The sequence below is a fragment of the Protopterus annectens genome, chromosome 8.part0 (assembly GCF_019279795.1).
Source record: "Protopterus annectens isolate FY-2018-M chromosome 8.part0, PAN1.0, whole genome shotgun sequence".
Classification (NCBI taxonomy): domain Eukaryota; kingdom Metazoa; phylum Chordata; order Ceratodontiformes; family Protopteridae; genus Protopterus; species Protopterus annectens.
In genome coordinates this window covers 173,983,697-174,008,502 of record NC_056741.1, presented here as the reverse complement: position 1 = coordinate 174,008,502, position 24,806 = coordinate 173,983,697, and the positions used below count along the sequence as shown (strand labels likewise).

At 40.2% G+C, this 24,806-nt stretch overlaps 1 protein-coding gene across 1 annotated transcript in view; it reads right to left on the bottom strand.

The window, feature by feature from the left end:
• LOC122808692 (C-type lectin domain family 10 member A-like) overlaps window positions 1–24,806 on the bottom strand; it is a 355,760-nt gene that overhangs the window by 284,668 nt on the left and 46,286 nt on the right. The window lies entirely within an intron of this gene.

Genomic DNA, 24,806 nt, shown 5'->3' with positions numbered 1-24,806 from the left:
GGGGACCCCCAATGGGGGTGACCTCAGGCCCCAGGCCTCCGCTGTCTTGAGACAGGGGGACTACAAAGGACCCAGTCTCCATGCCTAGGGAAGGTGCCGGGGAGACAGTGGAGGTAGCCAAAGAAGATTTGGCCAAAGCACTCCTCATGGCTCTAAAGGCCGGACCCCCAGAATCCTGGGAAGGTCCAACCCCCAAAGCCATAACAGCAGATGGCACTCCTGCAGCCGATGCACCAAGAGAGAGGCTCGGAACCGAAAACATCGGTCCCAAAGCATCACCCCCGTGACCGACCGAAGAGGTCCGTGTACCGAACTCCGACCCAAAGGCCGGAGTAGGAGTAAGGGTCGGAGCCGACCCGGACACCTCCATCGGCTCCACCAGCACCGACTCCAATGGTGCCGAGGCTGTTGGAGGAGGAATCAAGGCTAAAGGGTGGACCATCGGCTCCGAAGCTGACTGGGCTGGAGCCGAAACTAACTTTTTGAAGACTGGAGACTGAAACAGCCTTTGGAGCACCCTGTCAATGTCCGAATCTGACATCTTGGAAGATCGGGAGGAGATCGAACGGGTCCGACTAGACTTCTCCACCGTCTCAGGACTGGGGACCGGCTCAATTGTCTCGATCAAAATCGGTGCCAAAGAGACTCCATTGTAATTTCCTCGGTGCGAAGAGGACTTGGCACGAAGGAAGAGTCTGAGCGAACAACCCTCATCGGCTCCGAAATCAGCGGAGCCGATGAAGGTGACCCGCCTCTCGAAGCTCCAGCCATCGGCTCCGAAGCCAGAGGAGTCGAGGCTGGAGGCATCGAGGCAGACCGTTCCGCCCTCAGCTCTGAAGTCCGTGGAGCCAATGGAGAAGCCTGCCTAGATTTCTTAGTGGTCGGTTCCGACGGGCTGGTCGGAGCCGATGATTTATTTTTCTTTGAGGCCTCTTCAAAAGTAGGCTTAATAAGTCCTTTTAAAATCAATTTATTTTTCCTCTCTTGGAGGACTCGAGAGGAAAAAGGGTGACACACACTACAAGACTCCTGAAGGTGTTTGGGTCCTAAACAGTACACGCAAAGGGAGTGATCGTCCGTTATGGACATTTTGTAATTGCATCTAGTGCATTTTTTAAACCCAGAGGGTCTGTGCTCTTTTGACATAATGCCAAACAGTTAGAAAAAACACAGGAAAAAACTGAATAATCAGAACAAACTCACTTTACAGTAAAATAGAAGTTAAGTAAAGGGTATTGGTCACACAACAGGAGGGCCAAGAACCCTCTAACTAAAAACGGGAACTTGATCACCTCACAAACGCTACACAAAAAGGCTCACTCATGCATGAGGGGAAGGCCCCTCTAACTTAAACGGAAACCTTTCCCTGAAAAACAATTTTTTTACCACAAAAAAGTTCAGAAAACTCACTCATACACAACGATAGCCGTTAAAACAGCTTTTTGGTTAAGTTTAAGAAAATTCCTGACAGAAAATTCTAATAAAGAAAGCACTTAGCTCAGCCAAGCTCGAGACCACATCTTTGCTTTGTAAGCGGCAAACGAGATCTGGGGAGTTGGTGGTGGTGCATCCTGGGATATAGAATAGCTCAGCCAATTAGAGACTTCGCTCTATAGCATAGCGTGCCGAGTCGGAGCCGAGGATCGGCTCCGAACCCATCAGTACAGAATGTAGGCGAGATAGGATCACATAACATCAACAATTTTGCTTTTCTGGGTCATTCCTGAAACAGGGTCAGTTATTGCTATGTCATGGGAGAGTGGCTCCCGATACAGCTTTCCATTAGCTGCTTTCACTAGTATGTAATCTGGTGATTCTGAATCTTCCGGTAATTTGGAAGGATGTATCAGGGTCCGTGAAGCCCCTGAGTCACACAAAAGTTTGACTTCCCTCCCTTCTACCAGAAGCGTAACTTCCGGTTTTGTGTCTGCTAAGTAGAGCTCTAGGCTCAATAATGCTAAGTCCAAAATTTCATTTTCTTCATCATCTATGAATTCATGTACATCCTCTACCCCTTCTATCACATCCTCTACCCTTGCTATCACATTTGCATTTGTCTTTTTCGGTTTATTCCTATCCAGTGATTCCTGACTATCATATAGTCATTCTTCACCCTCCTTATCTTCCGTAGTTACCTTTTTATTTAGCCTGCAATCCCTTGCCAAATGTCCTTTTTTCCCGCATTTAAAACATTCACCCTTTTTCTTTCTTTCTTCAAAATCTTCTGATCGTTTATCAGATTGTTTGTTTCCCTGGGCATTTTTCTCACCCTTTTTCCAGGTTTGTACTACAAAAACTTCTGACCCATCTTCTACTGCAAATACTTGAGCTTTCTTTTTCTTTTTGCTATTAAAATGCCTTTCGGCATGTCTTGCGTATTCAAGTAATGACTGTAATCTACTTGTACGATGATCTACCATGTGCTTTGTAATAAAGCTGCTAATGTGAGTAATACTGCCTTTTAAGAATGCATTCTTTAGCTGCTGCTCATATGGGGAATCATGTGTTTGATCTTCAGGTACCTGCATTCCGGATTGGTTATTAAAACATTCTAATAATCTAGCATAATATCTATCAACAGTTTCACCTGCTTGTTGTATGCACTGCTTAATGCAAGTCCAATCAGCCCTAGGCTTCCATTTTTCAGAGATTCGGTCTGTCAGACCTTTTACTCTGTTATCCAGTTCCGCATTACTATGTGGGAGTGGTCTGAGCTCTGCGTCACGGGGATTCCAGTTGCCACTGATCATGTGCCAATCTGGACCTACAATTTGTCTAACTACTTTTTCTTCTTCTTCTCCATTAAAATGGTAACTTAGTCTCATGCCCTGTAAGTCTTCTAAGAATTTCCTAAAATTAACTTTCGGATGAGGAATTCCCTCTGTGGCTTTCCGGATATCTTCCGGTGTCCACGGTCTATAAACTAAGAGAGTCGGATCCTGTCCTGCCTGTCCTGCCTGTGGATTTGGTACTTCTATGAGTGGACATATCTCTTCCTCACTCATAGCTTGTGAATTTCTATTCATTTCATATAATTCAATCTCCCCTCTCAAGTTACGTGTTCGAGACCTAGTCTCGATAGGATCCCTGACAAACAGTTTTGATTTTGCAGGAACAGCTGGGTATAGCGGAGGTGGATCAGCTTGTCCACTCGCTTCATATTCTGGTAAGGGAAGCGGAGGGGGCGGAGGAGGGGCCGTTGCTATTACCAAGTTATTATCTTCTTTGTCTAAGAACATTGCTTTTGAATTTTTAATCTTTTGTTCCCTGTGATTTGCTTCCTCACGCCACCTATGAGCCTGAGGGACTCCTAATTGCCGTTGCTTTTTTAGCTGACCTTTCGCATCTGTTTTAAGTTGTCTGACGAGTTTAATAAGTGAAGATTTATCTAAATTACCATCAAATTTGTATTTATCAACCCATTTCGTATAGTACTTAACATTATTGGTACGCTGTAATTGCATATATTTTGCGTCTTCAGTTAGGAGCGGGTCTCGGGAAGTTTTCGTGCACTGATTTCCCATGTTGCCTTAGCTAAGCTGTAAATTGTTATGTAACCCTTCTTATCATGTGGTACCACAGTTTTACACCTTTTCGCAGTTTATCTAGAATAACTGTCTACCTATTCTGTTTCCCTGATCTATGACAAGACAGTAATCTTTTTGTCCCTGATCTGCACATGCAAATCTTCCTGACAAAAAACAGTTCTGCAACTAGTCCCTGATCTAAAACAGAAAAAGGTAAATTCCTCCTTACCTGACCCTCCGTGAGTTGATCCACCGGATCATTGACTCGTCCTCCAATCCCAGATCAGAAACAGTGGCTGGCCTCTTTCGAACGACAGTTCAGTCAGAGGTCTTTCAAAACAGAAGAGCCGATTTGGCCTCTTCTCCGTACGGGTACATGCCTCCGGGCCCAATTCTGACCTATGCCTAGAGCGAGAGGTACTTTCCGGTCCCAAGGACCAAACTGTCAAAGGAAAAATATACTTTAAAAATGATCAAAACAGAGTAGGTTCAGGTTAAGGTAGTTTAATCTTGCAGCAAGGAGACAAAAACGTGCTATTACAGAGTTTGTCTAACTAGAAACAGGAAATACTTTTATTTTTATACACTTTCTAATAAGACATTGTCTACCAAGCTGACGTAGCAAATTACAAGTCTTTTCATCATCACTTGTTGACCATTAGTCTCATGAATTTCTGCTGATTTATCAATTTTTGTGAGAAACTTCCTAAGGAAAACAACGTGGCCTTGGTTACCACCGGTTAGATACATGTTATGTTGCCATTCAAGGTACTATGGCTAATTCAAGCACAAAGCTAGCAGTTCATTTATCTAATAATCCTTTGTCTACATTATCTCTAAGCTTCTGCAGCTGTACATGTTCTCATACTTCGAACAGAGCTGATTGTTTAGAATCATTACATTTACAGAATATAGCATTGTTCATTCATTCGTTCCTGACCTAGCAGATAAGCACCTGCTTCTCAAGTACATTTCCAAAAGGCATAAACATGAATATTGCTGTGCTAGCAATTATTAGGTCAGAGGGCATCTTGCAAGTTTCAGAAAGCACACTGCAGTTTCAAAAAGCATCTTTTTCAGTTCTCATATGAAACTCAATTTATATATAAAACAGTGCATATAAAATAGAATGAAAAACGTGTTAACTCTTTTAACTACTAATTAGCATTAAGCATACACACATTAATACATATTTTTCTAACAACCTTCAAATGTCAGCCAAGCCATTGCCTACCCTCTTAGTATACTTAACAGATCTATCCAAGAGTCCTGTGTTCCTTATGTCTTGAAAGAAGCATATATTATTCCTCTTCATAAAGGTGATAACAGCACTGACATTTTCAATTTTTGCCATATTGCTATTCTCTCTCCTATCTGTAAGATCTTGGAAAACTGTATTCACATTCAACTTCTAAACTTTTTTCTTTATAACCAAATCCTTTCTCCCACACAGTCCATAGTACTACAAATGCTCCTATATCCTTCATGAACACAGTTAACCAAGCTCAAGATGCAGATAAAATTGTATCCTCACTATTTCTTGAGCTTTTAAATGCCTTTGATACAGTCTCCCACTCTCTACTTCTTACACAACTATCCAAACTAGGCATTTCCCCCATCTCTAAATTGTTTTCTAATTACCTAACAAACAGGCAACAAGCTACTAAATAACAGTACTGTCATTCTCCATACCTTAGCATACCTAGAGGGGTTCCCCAAGGCTCCATACTGGGACCTCTTCTTTTCAGTATTTGCATCAACAGCTTTCACTGATCACTTAGTCAAGATTGTCTAATCCAACATGTGGATGACTCGACCATCATCTGCTCTGCCAACTCCATATCTGAACTTCAACAAATTACCCAAAATGCCTTTACAACTACTAAGACCTGGATGACCAGTAACCTTCTATCCCTTAACCATAACAAAACCAAATGCTTATTATTCACCCTTAAGAAACCACTCCCCCTAAACAAGACTCAGCTCACTCTACACTCTCAAAACAAAACAACTATTGAGATTGTATCTCATACTAAGCTGCTAGGTGTAATCTTAGATAAAAAACTAAAATTTGACCTGCATGTGTACAGCAGTATCAAAAAAACATCAAAAACTAGGTATCCTATACAGAAATAAACACTTCATTAGCCTCTCTCCAAAACAAACCTTTGCCTCATCCTACCTACTACATTCTCTCATATATGGTGCTCCACTAGTTACTAATATTCAGTCTTCTCTGAAATCCAAGCTTGAGACTTGTTACAATAAAATTGCCAAGTTCGCAACTAATGCCAAATATTCCACTCATCACTGTTCCTCCTTACACTTACTGAATGAACTGGCTTGAACTCCCACATTACCTTGTGTACTTACAATTAACAGCACACAAAATAATTTTCAAACCCTTGGACTGCCCAATGCTTACTTCTATATTTAATCACTACCACCCAAGCTGTCCTCTCAGATCTGTGAACCAACTTTTCTTGAAAGTAGAAAAAAGCAAACCTTCCAGCTGGCCAGCTGCTATACTCTTTCTCCATTGCCAAGCAGTGGAACACCCTACCATCACCAATAAGGACTACTCAGAATCTTCTTTTTTCAAAAGATCTATACAGCAACACCTCTCCACTCTATGGAACTGCACGTGTGCTAACTCTGTACCTCTCAAAACCTGATTCCCTAGTTTACTATAACTATCGCTTATTAATAAATACCTAGCTACCTGTATACTAGATATATATGGCTGTATATGGTTTATTCCCTGTAAAGTTGAACTCTTCTACCTATTTGTATGTTGTTCAAAGAAATATCATCCATGTTTATTATGTTGTAATTTCTACCACACATCTATATTGAATTGATGTTATTGATATATACCAAAGCTGCATTTACCTGTGACATTTCTATTGATTTTATTGCATAGCCTATCTCCACAATTTGTTACTGTACTTACAATACTTTTTGATGTCTGTCTTATTGACATATGTATCTTTGGTGTATTCAACGGTGACTCTTTTTTAGTACGTGCTTGTTAATGTGGACCTTTTCTCCACAGGCCTTCACTGCAAATGGGCTCATTTCAGCCCAGTGGACCATCCTCGTAAACAAATGCAAATAAATAAACAAATAAATAAATGTACCATCTTTGATATATGCCATGTCCATTGTTCATGTCAGGATGCTTATATCACAAAGTATCTGCTCCACTGATATGTCACCTTGTGTGACAGTCGCATAATATACAATAACTGTAAATTCTGTAGTGTATTATGTTGATATGTGATTAGTGTTCATGCTACCACTGCATGCATTTATATGCCCTCATCTGCTGCACATTACCATGTTTCACTTGTCCTGCCCCCCATGTTCATTCCTACAACTCATCTGTGTTCCCCTTTTCAATGTACACACACTTCCCCTGACTATTTATAATGCAGTCTATGTACTCTTACTGATCATTTGCACAACTTGTATTCAGTATGTCCAAAACAGGTTTCCACAATACTCTGCACTGTATACACTGTCATATAATGTGTTGGAAATATATACATTGCCTTATTAATAACCGTGGTAATCAATGTGGCATCACACTCAATCTCGCAGACTTAGTTTGCCCTAGGTAAACAGGTTTACATGACTGCTGGTGTCCATCTTTCTATACACGGTTTCCTGGATAGCATCACTATTGCCTACAATGAAACTGCGCTTGTTTACATTTAAACATAGTGCATGGAATGCATATGTATTTAGCATTGCTGCTTGTTGCACAAATGTGTAAAATCTGTATAGACTTTGCACTAAGCCTACATGGAGATTATTGAATCCCCAGGAATGTCAATGCTAAGATGGGATTTTATGGTGTTAACGATGTGAGAGTTAAATAATGAAGCAATATTGTTGGGGTGCATGTTTGGGTATGGATTGGGCTGCACTATTCTACCTGGGGTTAAAAGTATTTTGATGAAGCTCCAAAAAATAAGAGGATTTAATGATTTTTTTTTTATAAATTTTACCTTTTGTTTTGGGTTGATTGGGAAGGTGTCTGAAGTTTTGGAGATTTTCCTGCATTTTGTTAATGTGCCATGTTTTCAATGCGTTATCCTTATTTTGCAATACTTTTTTGGTTGTTGGAGATAGTCAGGGGGCAGAATTTGTTAGACCCTCTTTCTGTGTACAAGTGCCAGCTTATTTATGACATTTTGGAGGGTAGTACTAAATGGGTAAACTTCATCATCTAGGGGAATGGTTTGGAGAGTACTCCAGTTTATAGAGGTAGGAATAGTTAAGAATGTTTCTTTATTAAAGCTTGTTAGATTTTGTACTTCTTTAAAATAATATTTCTAGCACTGAAGAGTTATGTGTCTATGGGCAAAGATTGGTAAGGTACCTGGAGATGAAATTATATCTGGTTTCTATGTTAGAAACCAGTTTAGTGTTTTTTTCCCCCTAGTTGGATGTGTTGAGTCTGGTTGGGATAGGAATGAGTAGCAAGTAACCATATAAGTTTTGTGACATTGAGTGACTGTCAGAGGTGAGGGAGACACAATCTATTTTTAAATCGCCCAGGATTATTTCTTCATGGTGAATATTTAATAACGTCCAGGAGAGTAAATGTTCTTTTGTGCTTGTGTTATCACCAGGTGAGATATATAAAGCTATGATACAGAGGGTTTTCCTGTTATTTAGTATGAATGGGAGATGAGAATTTTGGCATTATTGATGACGGCGAAACTATTTTTGGTAGAGAGAGAGAGACAGAGAGAGAGAGGGAGTGTTCCAGTGTGTTAGAATACATTATAAATATATTGCTACCTTTTTTTGCCTTTCTGTTGAGTCTGTATACATTGTATCCTGGTGAGGCAAGTTCCTCTTTGATGCTTGGCTTCAACCAAGTTACAAAGATGGCTAGGATGTCATAAGCATGACGGTCAGTCATCATATTACTGATACCTCTGAAGTTTATATGATACAAATGTAGTGTAGACATCTGCAGACTAAGTATATAGGTGAGTGGGAGAACACACAGGCATATTTATACTAGACCCATAGTTAGTGTGAATATCATCACAAAGTTACAAAGTTATATTTTTAGGGGAAGTGCATGGAGAAATAGGGATTTATGTTTTATTCTGGCTCTGGGATCAGTTTTTGAATGGAAGGGTTAGGCTGCAAGAACTGAGTGTTTAAATAAGTCCATGTAGGAGCTATTATAGAGGTCTGGTGATATATATGGGATGTTGGCTGTAATATAATTGGGGGCTATTAGAAACAATTAGTGGAGGGTAAGGTGGATATGGTTTGTGGAAGAGTGTATAAGTATGGTGAGTATGAAAGCAAACATTAAATGTATGAGTAGGTAACTTGTTTTATGTTTCTTGGTGTGGGGGAAGAATGTTGGGGAGGTGAATAGTAGCTGATGGAATTGGTGCAGAGAAATGAGAGTGAGGTAATTTAAGTGATCAGATTTGCTGGATGGAAAAAGGTAAAGTGATGGGAGTATTTTGTGGAGAAATAACTCAATGAGAGGAGCTAAAACACCAGGGATAGGAACAGAAGAGGGGTAGGATTTGATAGATGATAAGGGAGCATGGAGATAGTTGAGAGCATGGCGGCATGGGTTCAGCTAATAAATATGCAAAATAAAAGAAAAGAAGTTGTATTGCTTAATTACAGACTGATCATTTAGGAGTTGTTTGTGCATTATTTTTACTGTGGCATATCTTATAAATGTGTATGTCTACAGTTGTGTGTATGCCTTTTAGAGTGATGGGAAGTAGGTGGATTTCTGGGTGGAGACAGATCCTGGCATAGGGATATGGTTCAGAAAGTCAGTGTGACTGTGCTCAGTCTGAAGAAGACAGAAGATGAGAGTTATCACATAGGTGCCTGCATTACAGATTACTTCTAACTTTAAAATGTATTTATGCACAGCTGCACACTGAGCCATATGCCAGAATATCCCAGATAATCTAGATTCCTAAAATGGGACAGATGAGTGGGGCAGTGACAAGTGTGAATGTGATCAGCTATGGGGAAGTTTATGCTACACATGATCAGCCATATAAACTCCCTGGATAACACAATTAACAATTAAAGGTTTACTGTTGTTTTTATATACATTGGCTAATTTTATTTGAAGAAAATCTGATGCTAGGATGACTGGTATACATCTGCCCTCACAATGTTTTAATGAATGGTAAAATGTTTTGTTCTTTTGAGGGACAGGTTGTTGAGCTACACACAGCTTATGCGGTGATCACAAACCTTTTTGTTTCTTTTTTTTTAATTGTTTTGGTCACTCTTTGGGACTTCACATATCCACCCCATCTACCACCTTTAATCTCATATCCTCTAAGATGTATTGAAACACTACTGGGGCTGGGGCAAGTTGTGAGCATCTTCAGCAAATGCCCTCCTATTCAGGATGGACATGCCCATCCCTTCCTACCACTCTGTCAGTCACACCATTTGCTAATCAAACTCAGGTCAACTGGACCATAGTTTGGGCTTTATCCCTCTATGGCATCATTGTGGCTAGGACTGGAGCTGTTGAACTGCTTAGAAAGGCTTCAGGAAATATCATTCTATCCCATTTCTTACTAGTTATTTAGAGGTTACATTTTATGGTCTATGAAAAGCAATCTCTAATTTAGTTTTACTTGAATTCCTGTCATTAGAATGTACAACTGAGGGCGATAACTCTAAAGCTGGGAACCTAATACTAAATATAAATGCCAGTAACTGAAATGAGTATGGCACTGACAACAAAACAGAATTATCAGAGGTCATATAATAGCTAAATAGATTAATTAGTCCGATTAATTGAAGATGAAATTGTGAAAGAAGTGTGAAAAGAAAAGAGTCAGCAGGTAAAACAAGGAATTAAAGTTAGTAGTTTTGTTAAGACAGTGTAAAATATTTTCAAGCAGTATGGTCTGGGGTAATAAATACAATGTTAACAGTCGGAAGAAAATTTCAGTTATGGAAATTAGTGAAAGACAACCAAAAGAAAAAATCAAGTAGAGGAAATTAAGACAATATTTTCCAGGTTTCATATTCTTAAATTTTGTCAGTAGAATAAAATGGACTATATATTATTTTTAATCTGTAGGGATCCGTGAGCATTGCATGATAAATTTGAAATAATTAACAAAAAATATAAAGAAATGGAAACGGTTGTAAACCCCCCTCATATTAACTACTCCCTGGTTAAGTTGAAGGTTGCTTATTGACAGGGTTTGTGCTATTGCTTAGATGCAGGGTGCCAGTTTAGGTAAATAATAGCGATGAGTAAGGATGAGTCAGCATGACAGTCCAGAGCAAAGTGATCTTTAGGCTGTCTTGCTATGGTAGCTGCTTGCAACCTTCTGCTGCTGGAAAGTCCAGCTAGTTATTCCACTTATCAGTTTGATGGCTATCATGTTCCAGATCTGTTCACCTCTGGTGCATGGGCTTCACAGCCAAAAGAAAAAAAACACTTCATTAGGATAGTGGTAAGAGCTTTCTTTCAAAACACAACTTCGTCAGTCCATGTTTTGTTTGTTTTTTTTTTTTTGCTAGCTTTTGTGTTCATTGGTTTCTTATAGATATATATTTTTTTTTTATGGGGCTTCATAGAGCAGGCTTGCAGACTGCCCATATGCTATGCATCATACAGAGGGAATAGGCTCACATTGTAGCATATGTTAGCGGTATCAGATAAAGACAGAAAAGGTTAGGCAAGCTGCTGGATGGCCTTCTTTTTTTTAAGTGGTGTTGGTAGAAACTTGTTAGGTTGGCTTGCAAGCAATATCAGAAGAATGGGTCACTTGGAACACTGATTATTTAGGATAGACATAATGTGTCATTTATAGACAGAGGTAAAGGGGTGGGCACCTCATTATGGGATCAGTGTATGGCTTACAGGATAGTGGTTACTCTTGGTGGGGGTGGATTTAAATTTTTTTTTTTTGGCCTTAGTTGGCATTTCATTATGAGAGCAGTGCAGAGATTATAGGATAGTGGCAATTCTTGGTAAGGGTGGACTTAAATTTTTTGGTAGGCATGATGCAAACTATATCATAAATGATGCAATGCAGGTGTATCAGAGAGAGCATGTTGATTTGTAGCATGGTTTTAAACTTTCTGGCTGCTAATTCTGACAGGGTGCCTTTTAATACATTTTAACAAATGGGTACAGGGGACTCATATTACAGCTCAAGCTAGGAAGCACGGGAGGGTTAAAATGAGTTACTTTAGTCAGTTAAAAGTGTTTGCAACTTATGGTTAAGTATTATTTACCACAGATTTCAGTTTATCTATGTATCTATGACTATGTTTATATCTATATCAATATCTATCTCACTATATATGCAATACGAAGAGTAATAAAATATTAAAAAAAAACTAAGTTTTACTTACCATAATGGGTGTAACAAGCTCTCCTTTTCAATGTGGAACTGCAAGGAATATTACAAATATGATAAGGTAACAAAAGATTAAGGTCAATAAATATTATACCTCTGCACAGGCCTCAGATGATGGAGAATAGCAATCAACCTTACTGGAGTGAAATCATAAATATTTACAGCACCTTACTGGCAAAGCACCACATCTTTTAAGGATTCCTCAAAGAATACAGTCATTGGTGATATAAACTGAGTTCACTTTGTTGTAGAACCTCCTTTCTAGGGATTAGACAGTTAGTCTAAAAACAATAAGAAATGTGGATGTGTTTGTGAGTGGGCTTGCACATGCATGTGTGTGTGTGTGTGTGTGTGTGTGTGTGTGTGTGTGTGTGTGTGTGTGTGTGTGTGTGTGTGTGTGTGTGTGTGTGTGTGTGTGTGCAGAGTTTGTATGAGATAGGAATTTCAGAGCTACAGTGCAATTGACATCTTTCTATGACAACACAAAGAGGTGCTTTTAAGGATAAAATGCAGTATTCTCAACACTGGCTGCACAGACAGGAACCATAGTGGTGGAAAGAGAGATACAGGTCTGCTTAGGTATCATAATTCTGGTAGATCCCAGGTGGATTTCTCATCAGAGGCAGCTGCTGGTTTATGCTTCTATGGCACCAAGGGGAGGAGTTGGAAGTTTTTTGGAGTTTTTCCATGTGTATAAGACTCATCTAAGATCAGAAGGGAGGTAAGGGGCAGGAGTGGCTATGGAGGGCTATGGGAGGAGAGGTCATGAAGAGCGGTCTTTAGAAAGATTAGACTGGTTGTTACTAATGAGATTTTGTTTTGTTAGAATGGCAAATATCAATGAATTCAGGAGGAGGTGATTTGAGATTTAAGAGCAATCAGCTGCATTCCACCAGCAGGCACAGGGCATGATGCAGGAAAATGACAGTGAGGAGTAAAGTCAGACCAGAGGCTGTAGGAGGCAGAAGGCATCAGGCAACATCCCAAGGACTGAATGCCACTGGAGTAAGTGGTCTGGGAAGACAAGATATGTCATGTCATCTAGAGAGACTGGATGGTGCATTAGTCCACTGGAATCAACTGGTCTGTTAATGGTGGGAGTGTCAAGGGTAATGAACAACAGGCTGATGTTTACTTAAGAGGGATATTGCATGACATGCATATTGATTGCAGACTAAGGTTACAGGAGTTGATGAGAGAAGGGACACAGCTGGGGGCCAAATAGCAATTGTAGGCCAAGTAGTTGAGCGTCAGTCAATATAGGTGTGATCGAAGCTGAGTAGAGGGCTGTCTTATAAAACATTCTGGTGGCTAGGTTGAAAGTGTGATGAATGCTGGCTCAGCTACAATAGAGCATCAGGATAATCTGGCATTGGTGGCCAAAGGGCAAGATGCTGCTATTACAAAACACATTCCAACATCTGTTAAGGAGACGATATGGCAGGGAGTCAGTACACTGAGCTTTAGGATGAGCTCAAAGAAGAGCAGAGGCTGAATACCCAGCATTCTGGGATTTAACAGCTGCATTGGTCACCTTAGGGAAGAGGTGATCAGCTAGGATAATGCTAGAACATTGAATAATTGGGTTCTGAGGGCTGTGTATTTTATGGTGGTGATTATAGCAAAGGAATTAGAGAAGGCACTGTCATTGTTAACATATTTTTTGACTATCAGGGAGGTATAGAGACTGAGGCATGGCAGCTCCTGATTTTGGTATGATCAAAGGTTTGGGAAGCTAAAAACTGTTGATAAGTTGCTCATATAGGAAGGCAGGCATGTTGACAACACAGCTAGTATGAATTACTGATACAGTCGGTGTCGTGTCTAAAGGGGGTCAGGGGGGAACGAGTGATGGCTGTAAAGTGTATTGGGCTTTTAATGCAGGGAATTCTGTTTGGCCAATATTTAGACTTACATATTGCTGCTATTATTGTTGTAATGTACTTAGTCAGATGACATATTGCTACAAAGAAGATTTTTAAGTGGGCTGTTGTTCACAAGCTGCCCAAAGGTTTTATAGGGGAAGTGCTGAAGACCTTAGCTCAAAGGAGATGGGAAAGTTGTGCTTTTCCGGGGATTACTGCCCATTCGTGGAGACTGGGGGCTATGCATTTAAGATAGAGGTCTTGGGCCCTGGCTGCAATGTTACCTAGGTCAACTTGTAGGCAGAGAGTTAATAATGGGTTTTGCACGTTTTTTTTAATTCATTTGTTGCAAGTGTAATTGTATGTGGGAAGGGGAGAGTTCTGGCAAAACATGTAATAATTTACAATCAGTAAAATTTAGAAAGTGATTGTCAAAGTCTTGTTAGATAAGGATGCTCAAGTAGGCTGGGTAATACTTCCTTTCTTTATACCACCATTTGACTCCCAAAGGATATCACCTCTAAGCCTGGTACCAAAGTAAACGATGGGTGGATTCCAATGAATTCAACATCTTTCATTTCCTGATGGGGATTCACACAATGGCCATATTGACCATAAGGTAGTGAAGGTACAGTACACATCAATGAATGACTCTGTAAGGGCCATTAAGTCATTTCTTTATCCACAGTTGGTAGAGCTTAATGTTGAGTTAGCTTTTAGGATGCTACAAGTAAGAAAACTGGATGGTTGCAAGTTATGGACGACCTTGCAAGGGATGTTTTACTTTGACAAAGCAACGGGTTGTGCACTATTTTTGAGAAGTTTATCTTGGCACTGCAGAGGATTTGGGAACAGGACAACCAAGTGGAAAGGATGGTACTTTACCTAGACAATTTTCTGTTGATAGGTGATGGAGAAAAAAGGGGTTTCTACTGAATTAAGCAGTTTTCTAGGAATATGCAAAGAGTTAGGTAAAGGTTTTGCTAAGGATAAGCAAGAATATCCATCTAAGGTTATTACTTTTTTGGGTTTGGTGTTGGTTACAGAAAACAGCTTCTTTACATTGCCACAAGATAAGTTAGAAAGGTTGAGAATGAAAACTGAGGGCTGGCTAGGTAGTGCTAAGGTCAGACTTAAGGAAACAATGGAACTTTTAGGCTTGCTGAATTTTGTGCACAGAGCCATAGGATAAGGCAAGGCATTTAGCAAATTTGGACTAACATTTTCTGAGAAGCAGCAGAAAAAAAAACATCATTGAGAGTCAATAGAATGATTATGGAGGATCTTAACAATTAGAAAGTGTTCATAGAACACATTAACGGGGTGTCAATACGGCAAGATGACTGGGTGTCATCTGATGATTTACATCTCTATACTGATGCAGGTGGGGTTTTCAGGATGAGAGCTTACCTTTCAAGGGAAGTGGTTTGTGGGCAGATGGCCTAAGCAGTGGTAAGAGAAAGTAAGGGAGGATGTTATATTTATAGAGTTACACCAATTTGGGTATCAACCATGCTGTGAAAGAAGTTCTGCCCAGAAAAACAAGTTGTTTGCTATTCTGATAATGAAGCAGAAGAACAGATTTTGGCTAGGAAGTTGGCAACATCAGATTCAGTTCAAGTTTTGGGTAGGAAATAGGTTTTGCAGTACTTGAGTGTTAATTTGTCTTTTTCTGATAAATATACTCCTTAGATGCTTGATGTAGAGGCTTATAGTTCTTCTTAGTTTCATTTCTACAGATTTTGGATCATCATGCTGGAGGTGGAGGCACAGCCAACAATGACACTGGCAGAGATTTGGAGAATTTGCAGGCTGCAATGGGTTGCCTTCTACAACAGTCATGGGCTACATTCATGTGTAAGGTGTATAGTGCTGCTTTAAGGGCTTTTGCCTTTCAATGTCCATAAACACTTTCTCTCTCTTGGCCTCTTATAGCTTTAGCAATCTGGTTTCTACCTTCTTGTGACTGATTTTTGCTCTAACTACTTAAACATATAAATATATATAAAAAATATATATATATATATATATATATATATATATATATATATATATATATATATATATATATATAATACATTCATTTGGTCAGCCGGTGGATGGCTGACCGAGAAATGTCCGAAAGCAGTGCAGCAAATTCTCATGTTTCCGAACGCAATATGTGCGAAACGCACAATAACCCCCCTTTTTGACCCATGGTAGGACTTGTTTAGGTGGTAGAGCGGTCAGAAATGTCACATTCAGTGTTCTATACAACATTATGACCATTCGCCACTGTGAAATTCGACATTCTGCTTCTGAATTACACCTATTCAAGGTTGGTGTGGACGCTCAAATGAATGTATTCCATATATATATATATATATATATATATATATATATATATATATATATTTTTTTTTTTTTTTTTTAAACATATATAGATATATATGTTATATGTTATTGAATTTGTATTGCTGATCTTTACTTGTGTTTACAATTCTGTGATATAATGATTTTGTGTTTATCTGCATGTACATTTTTAATCTCTAGTACCTAATGTGTGTATGTCATTTTTGCAAATTATGTATCATGTAACTTATTGCAGCTTTTTTCCCTGGGTCTCCACTGAAAATGGGTCTGTGGCCAAGTCGGACACTACCCGGTAATCAAATGTAAATAAATAAATATTTTTTCCACTGGTTTTGGTTTTCTCGAGCATTTACCATAGCAGTATAGGTGGAGTTCATTAAGTTTACTTGTAAGGCACTTAGTGTACAGATGGCAGTCGAATGATTACAGTGTTACAGGGCTGATTTCTGTATAACTGAGCATGCAATTTTCATTTGGTTAAATCATTCGCAAATAGCTCAGGTAGGTTAATTGCAACACATACCCCCGGATTTACTAATCTTCCATGTAACACTAGATTAGTCTTACACGGAAGCGCCAGTGTAAGAGTATGATGGCAGTGCACCATGCATATTAATGAGGGCACACTGTCTCAACTCTAAAGCTTACATGGAGCATGGACGAGTGTAGGGGGCGTGTCAGACTGCCAGCAGTCCAAAAATCCACGCCCCTGCAATGAAGAAACGCCACAGTTTCAAGTTACATGAGCGAGTCCGCTCACATGTGCACAATGTAACACTACACTCCCCCCATATGTTAAACAACTGAGAAAACTAAAAATAAAAATAATTTTTTTTCTTCCAATATTGCTGCCCGTATTTGCGCGGGTTTGCCCATTGCTTAGCTACAGTTAGCAGCTTAGACACCAGAAGAGGATAATATGAAAAATATATGCAGAATAAACAAAATAGTGATAGAGTAGTGGTTAGAGCCTTCGCACAAAGAGAAGGTATTCCCGGTTCAGGTCTCACTACTTCACGTTCCATTTTCTGTGGGAAATCTGTATACAAAAATATTTCCTGACATTTTTTATGTATAAGTTTTGTAAAAAGTATTGAAATGTTAAATGTAGCGGTGAACGAATTTTATATATATATATATATATATATATATATATATATATATATATATATATATATATATATATATATATATATATATGAAGGTGAAATGGTTATGCATTCTGAGGCATGAGTAACCTATTTTAAGCAATGTAAAGCACTGCTAAGCACATTATACCATTACAGAGCATATTTACATACAATTGTGTGTAGCTGCACACTGCACTAACCAGCGCAACCACAATGTATTTGCGCGTAGCTGTGCACCGCACTAACCAGCACAACGTCGGGCAATGTTGAGCAACATTGAGCAAAGTTGGGCAAAGTTGAGCAAAGTCAGTTAAACATGCTCACACCTCCTTTACTGTACCTTAAACAATCAGGTCTGCCCAGCAGGAAAATAAAAAAGCAGTGACAGGACTCGAACTCAGGATACTGGGCACAATAGTCACAGTACTTAACCTCTAAGTCATGACAACATTTCACAAACATGCACTTTCAACAGACACATATCAATCAAAGGAATTTTAAACATTGCCAACATCAGCTAAGTAGGCGTGCCTACAGCTGAGTTTTTCCAAAACTGGCCAATACAAATAAGTGTGGGAAATGAGGAATATTTAAGCTCCACAGGCAGCAATACTTGCTATAACTGGTTGTAGCTTCCTTCTGCAGTCAGCATGGCTGGTGTTGGAGAAGGTACTCGATTTAGAGCGCAACACTGGGGCATCCAGGAGTCCAAAGTAATGGTTTGGCTCCTTGTTCACAATCATGAGGAAAGACTCCTGCAGGGCCAGTACCAGGGTACCCAATATAAAATGGAGGCCTGGAACAGTCTTGCCCGTAATCTCACCAGTGCCACTGGTGTTCCTCGGACTGGTGAGCAAGTCAGGCACCATTATTCTGACCTGAAGCGACATAGGGAGGATCAACTGGACCAGTGCATCCAGGAATCCCATACGATGCCTAATGCCCCAGTACTGAGTAAGTAGCCATTGTATTAAGTAGTTAAGAATTGCTATGCATGTATATACTATGGATAAGTATGTCTCAATATCACTGCATTTACTTCACAGCTGCAGGTGTCTGGGCTATGAACCAGCAAGCCCATGAAGATTATGTGTGACAGTGGTGAGGTCTGTAGTGGAGTTTCTAATTAGATTTAATTAGGCTGTAAAGGCTGCATCATGAGACAGGTTAGTAATTATTCTGCATATACTGTTATATAAAATAAATGAGAGAGCCTTCAAAAAGTCTTTTAACCCAATAAACAAAGGTGTAATAATCATTTAATAAATGTATGATTCATGGAGTGTGTTTGTGTCATTTTCTTTGATATGTTGTTGTACTGTTGCATTCTACAAATAGTAGTGTTGTATTAAGCAGTGTTAAACCCACACTTGGGTAGGCCCATATAATGCGGATGAAGGGAGTGCCAGTATCTTTTATGCATATGTACAGCCCTCAACTCTTGGTTCATGGCCAGCATGTACAGGTTATTCTGGCACATGAGTAGCTTGGTATTGTGTTCCCCAGAAATGTCAGTGTGCTGCCAGAAATGTAGGGAGCTGTTAACATATAACTGATACTTTCACCTGAACATATCTAGATAATTATATGAAAGTAGATCTGTCAGTGTACCATCTTAGCAGTAGTGTGTGTGAGCAACTCTCAAAAAGTAGATCTGTCAGTGTACCATCTTAGCAGTAGTGTGTGTGAGCAACTCTCAAAATATGTTGCAGTAACATCTGCATCTTGGACAGTTTGTATGTAAGATACAGCTCATGTATATAATCTTCTTCTTCTTCTTTCAGCTGCTCCCATTAGGGGTCACCACAGCAGATCAACTGTTTCCATTTCTTCCTGTCCTCTGCATCTTGTTCTGTCACACCAACCACCTGCATGTCCACTCTCACCACATCCATAAACCTTATCTTAGGACTTCCTCTTTTCCTATTTCCTGGTAGCTTCATCCTTAGCATCTTTTTCCCAATATACTCAGCATCCCTCCTCAGCACATGTCCAAACCAATGTAATCTTGCCTCTCTGGCTTTGTCTCCAAACCTTCCAACCTGGGCTGACCCTCTAATATACTTATTCCTAATCCTGTCCACCCTCGTCACACCCAGTGCAAATCTTAACATCTTCAACTCGCAAACGTCAAGCTCTGACTCCTGCCTTTTTGTCAATACCACTGTCTCCAACCCATATAACATAGCTGGTCTCACTACCCACTTGTAGACCTTCCATTTCACTCTTACTGGTACTCGTCTGTCACAAATCACTCCTGACACTCTTCTCCACCCACTCCATCTTGCCTGTACTCTCTTCTTCACCTCTCTTCCACACTCACCATTACTCTGAACTGTTGATCCCAAGTATTTAAAATCATCCACCTTCGCCACCTCTACTCCCTGCATCCTCACCATTCCTCTATCCTCCCTCTCATTCACACACATATATTCTGTCTTAGTCCTGCTGACCTTCTCTCTAGAGCATATCTCCACCTCTCCAGGGTCTCCTCCACCTGTTCCCTACTCTCACTACAGATCAAAATGTCATCTGCAAACATCATAGTCCACGAGGACTCCTGACTGATCTCGGCTGTCAACATGTCCATCACCATTGCAAATAAGAAAGGGCTCAGGGCTGAACCTTCATGTAATCCCACCTCCACCTTAAACGCATCCGTCACTCCCACCGCAGACCTCACTGCTGTCACACTACCCTTGTACATATCCTGTACCACTCTTACATACTTCTCTGACACTCCCGACTTCCTCATACAATACCACAACTCCTCTCTAGGCACCCTGTCATATGCTTTTTCTAAATCCACAAAGACACAATGCAACTCCTTTTGACATTTTCTGTACTTCTCCATCAACACTCTCAAAGCAAACATCGCATCTGTAGTGCTCTTTCCTGGCATGAAACCCTACTGCTGATCACTAATCATCACCTCCCTTCTTAACCTAGCTTCCACTACTCTTTCCCATAACTTCATGCTGTGACTGATCAATTTAATCCCTCTGTAGTTACTACAGCTCTACACATCACCCTTATTCTTAAAAATCGGTACCAAAACACTTTTTCTCCATTCCTCAGGCATCCTCTCACTTTCCAAGATTTCGTTAAACAATCTAATTAAAAACTCCACTGCCATTTCACCTAAACACCTCCATGCTTCCACAGGTATGTCATCTGGACCAACAGCCTTTCTGTTCTTCATCCTCTTCATAGCTATCCTTACTTCCTCTTTGCTAATCCACTGCTCTTCATGATTCACTATCCGCACATCATCCAACCTTCTCTCCCTCTCATTCTCTCCATTCTTCAGCCCCTCAAAGTACTCTCATGTATATAATGATCTAGCAAAATACAATTGCACAATATAAGGACATTGGGTAGTGTAATAATACATGTAAGGGACATATAACTGCAGTTAATATGAATGTAGTGAAAACTAGAAGGATATATAAGTTGTTAATTGAGCTATCTTCTCCCACCCTACTGTATGTGCATAAAAAATGCAATTCCACACCTCAATAGGTATGTCTAATCTCAAAACATTTGTTGCGACATATGTCCTATTGGTTTATACATATTTGCATTTATTTATATGCATGTGCCCTGTTAAAATACCACAATATTTCGTGGCCTGTTGCCATCAATTCAACCTGCATGCTGTTGTAATGTCCACTAATGTTCTATATATGCATGTGTTATCCTTGCTTTTCAACTATTGAAATTAATGGGAATACTTCTGCATGCTGTTAAAACTAATTTGGAATGCTGCTGACTGTTACTAACCCATATCTTTATTAAACTCTCCAAAACATAGTTTGTATGGGAAGGCCGGTCCCAGAGAACCCACCTGTCCCACCTCAGCTGGCCATGGCACCTGGCACCAGCAGATCTGGTGCCCAGCCTGGGACCTCCTCCTCCATTGGCCCTGTGCCACCCTCAGGTGAAAGCACTGCAAGGGGATGGGGCTCGCCCCCCCATGCAAGCATGGGCACAGGGGCACCTATCACCCTTCAAACAGTCCAGGCTGTGGTGTGCAGAGAGAGATTGAACGTTCTGTTGCAGAACCTCTATGCCAGCTTGAGGCCCGAGTTGCACAACTCCCGGGTCAGCCTACCCCTCCTACACAGCCCCCAGCACAGCCACTCTCTGGGCCATGAAGGTGCAATGGTGACTACCCATTGGTGGGGACCTCAGTCCCACTGTTTCCATCTGGGGGCTCATGGGCTTGTGATTTCCAAACATCCCTCCCCATCAAAGGTGTTCACCCACCACGTGTCATATACCACCCCTGTATGTGTCTTGTTTGTCTTGTCTACCTCCCCAACCTACCTCCTCAAATATACCTACTTGCCCTACCCCTCACATTCTGCTCTCACCTGAAAAAAAATAAAAAAGGGCAATCTGCTCCCCCCAAAAAATGATGCCCCGTACATAGCTGCCTATTTTTCACACATGTCCACTGGACACATGAAATGTTATTTAATTGGCATTACAACATAGTTTGTTGTCCTCACCCCTCTCTCAGGGGTTGAAGGGTTCATATCTACCTCCAAATTTATTGCATATGCACAAATGTTGCTGTTGAAGAAATGGGCAGCTATGGACCTTCCCTACACCCATCCTGCACATCCCGAGCTATTTTCCATACTGTCTTTCCCAATTTGTGCCCCTTTTTCACCACTTTCCTATCTCACCATTTTTCTTTTCTTTCAAAGAAATTAGTGCGGGGGTGAGCGGGAGTAAGCACTATTAAGCAGTAGTTACTGGGCTTGAGTGAGTTTGCGCTTGGCTAAGCAATGCGCAGCAATGTGCAAACCCACGCAAACCCGCTTACAACTGCTTAAAAGTGCCTTAGATACGCTATATGTGAGGGCCCTTGTTCTGCTCAAGAGCAAAATAAAACACCTCTGTAAGTCTCGAACCCCAGACCTTGCACACACTACACAACATGAAGTACCACTAAGCCACGGTAGATATACATCAAGTTGGTGCTTAAATAATTATATCATGCATCATAATGAGTGAATGCAAAGGAAAATTAGGAATACTATACCACACAACTTGTTCTGTGGATGTTGACCAACAGTTGTTGTGGGATTACATTACATGACTGTGATAAGAGAAGTAGCCATTCTAGCAGGAAATAATGTTACACCATCACTTTACAGCCCCACACAGTATAACTGCAGGACAAACACTGGCATATCTGTTTAGGGCAGAGACCATACCTCGCAACTGTCCCTAATTTTCAGGGATGTCCGTGATTTTGACACAAATTTTAGCTCTGTCCCTCTGAATCCCTCCTAAAACTAATGACTTTGGTCAGAAAGGTGGTGAATTACACTTAATGAATAATGACAAAAATTAAGAGTTAGACACTTATTTTACTTCAGAAAAGGTGTATTAATTAATATGCTCTGATTCTCTCAATGTTTCAACTTAATGGCAATAATATTTTAAAGGTGCCCCTGATTGTCCCTGACTTTTTCTTGACTTTTCCCTGAGTCTGTTCAAATATGTACCTGATTGGTTCAGAGGTCTGGCAGAAGCAGAAACACAAAGGCATATTAGCCTTTCTGCTGTTACATACTGTGCAAATAGCTTTGGAAGGAGTTTTGGAAGCATACCCTTATGTAGGAATACAACACTGAAATACAAATGGATGTAGCCATGTACTGGTAGCAACCAACTGTTTGAATGCCATTCTTCTATTGCTGAAAAGACCTGTGTGGTGCACAGACAAAAAATAACAGGCTATTCGCTGGCTATCATGTGGATAGGTCCACAGCTGGGAGATACGCAGAAAGACTACTTGCCTTGATAAACTAACATGTACACAGCAACCCTGTAAGTCCAGCAAGATAAAATCCACACAATACTACTTATGCTCTCTGTACTTCTGCAACCCTACCCAAATGTAGAATATACCTGTGTATGCAGGGTCTACCAATGATGTAGGTAAGCATACTCACAGTACTGAAATGTGTCCAGTTTTTCTGAGCAGCTTGTGCTAATGTCAACACTAAAAAAGCACAAGCTGTTTAGAACTGAGTAAATGAATATTCACAGTACAGCAGTTCACAAACAATTCTTGTGACAAAGGAATACTTCTCTATAACTAGCTTTGTATGGCAGTTAATTGTAACAGTTGAAAATAAAGTACATATTTCCATGCATCTTGGGGTAGCATTTTGAGGGGTGAGAACATTTCTACACTGACAAGTGGGTAGTTGAAGCAGCAACATTAGGTCTGAGTACAAAATGTAAATCTCTGGCTACACCTCTGGCATCTGATATAAGAACTATACGAACCTTCTGTCTTAAACAATGATGTCCACACCAAACAAGGATGATCTTCATCTTGGAATGCTGAAAGGGCCATGCCTACATGAGTCAGCAATTTATAGTACTGGGTTGCTATGACAGTGATTACTGCAATTGCTACTTAGCAGGCTGCATGCAATGAACAAATGGTGGCCACTAATTGGTGCAGACACCATCACATGCTCATGAGCAAATTCCTACAAAAGCAGGCTGCAATCTCTGCCAACAAACTCAATCACTCTATTGCAGAGACTGACAGAGAGAGAGAGAGAGAGAGACAGAGAAAAGGAAAAAGAAATATTACCAAATTATACAAAGGAAAGGTATGTGACACATATGTATTTACTGGCATGTAGTAGATGTTATTGAAGAATAGTCTACATAATGTGAAACATTCATATGTGGAAACAGTACTTCTTTATGCACAGATGTTCTGCTACTGCTATGGCCAATATTGTGTGTACCTGTGGGCAGTGGGACATACCTGTGAAATGTGTAGCTCAGCATTAAATGTCAAAGATCTGATCCATGTTATCTGTGTTCTGTACAGTAGTGTGGCCAAAGGCTGTTGGGGGATTAGCGCTGACATTATATAAACATGGGTGTGACAGAACACATGCATGATAGTCATATTAAAGTGTAGCCTAGCATTGGCAACTGCTATAGCAGTCTAGTATGCTTATCTAGCATCTGTTTCCATATATACCCCCTAATGTTAGTCTGTGTTCATAGGTGACACCTGTTTGTGTTGCAGCAAGGCCCAACAGTTCAGCTGTGAGGTCCAGGGACTTACAACAGTGTGAACCATGTGTATGTATGCCACACACAGAGAAATATATATGTGTCATATATATTCACATCTGTATATGTGCATAGAGCAGGGGACATATTGCAACTGTTTGTGAAGGGGGAGATATATATGTTGGTGAAGGTTAGTATGCGCATATTTGTATGTAGGTTTTAGTGTGTGACAAACAAGAGAGCCTACAGTGCTAATATATGACATGTGGTGGTTAAACACTGTGGGTGGTTTGTTCAGTTTGCAATGTTGAAGCCAGTAAGGCCTGATAAAGCTACCTGGGCTGTAAACACCTTCAATGCATTTATCCCAAGACTGTGCAATTTTATTACATTACTGTACACCTTACATCCTTTGTATAATTGATATTCTCACTATGAAAGGTGAAATGTATATGTGTAGAC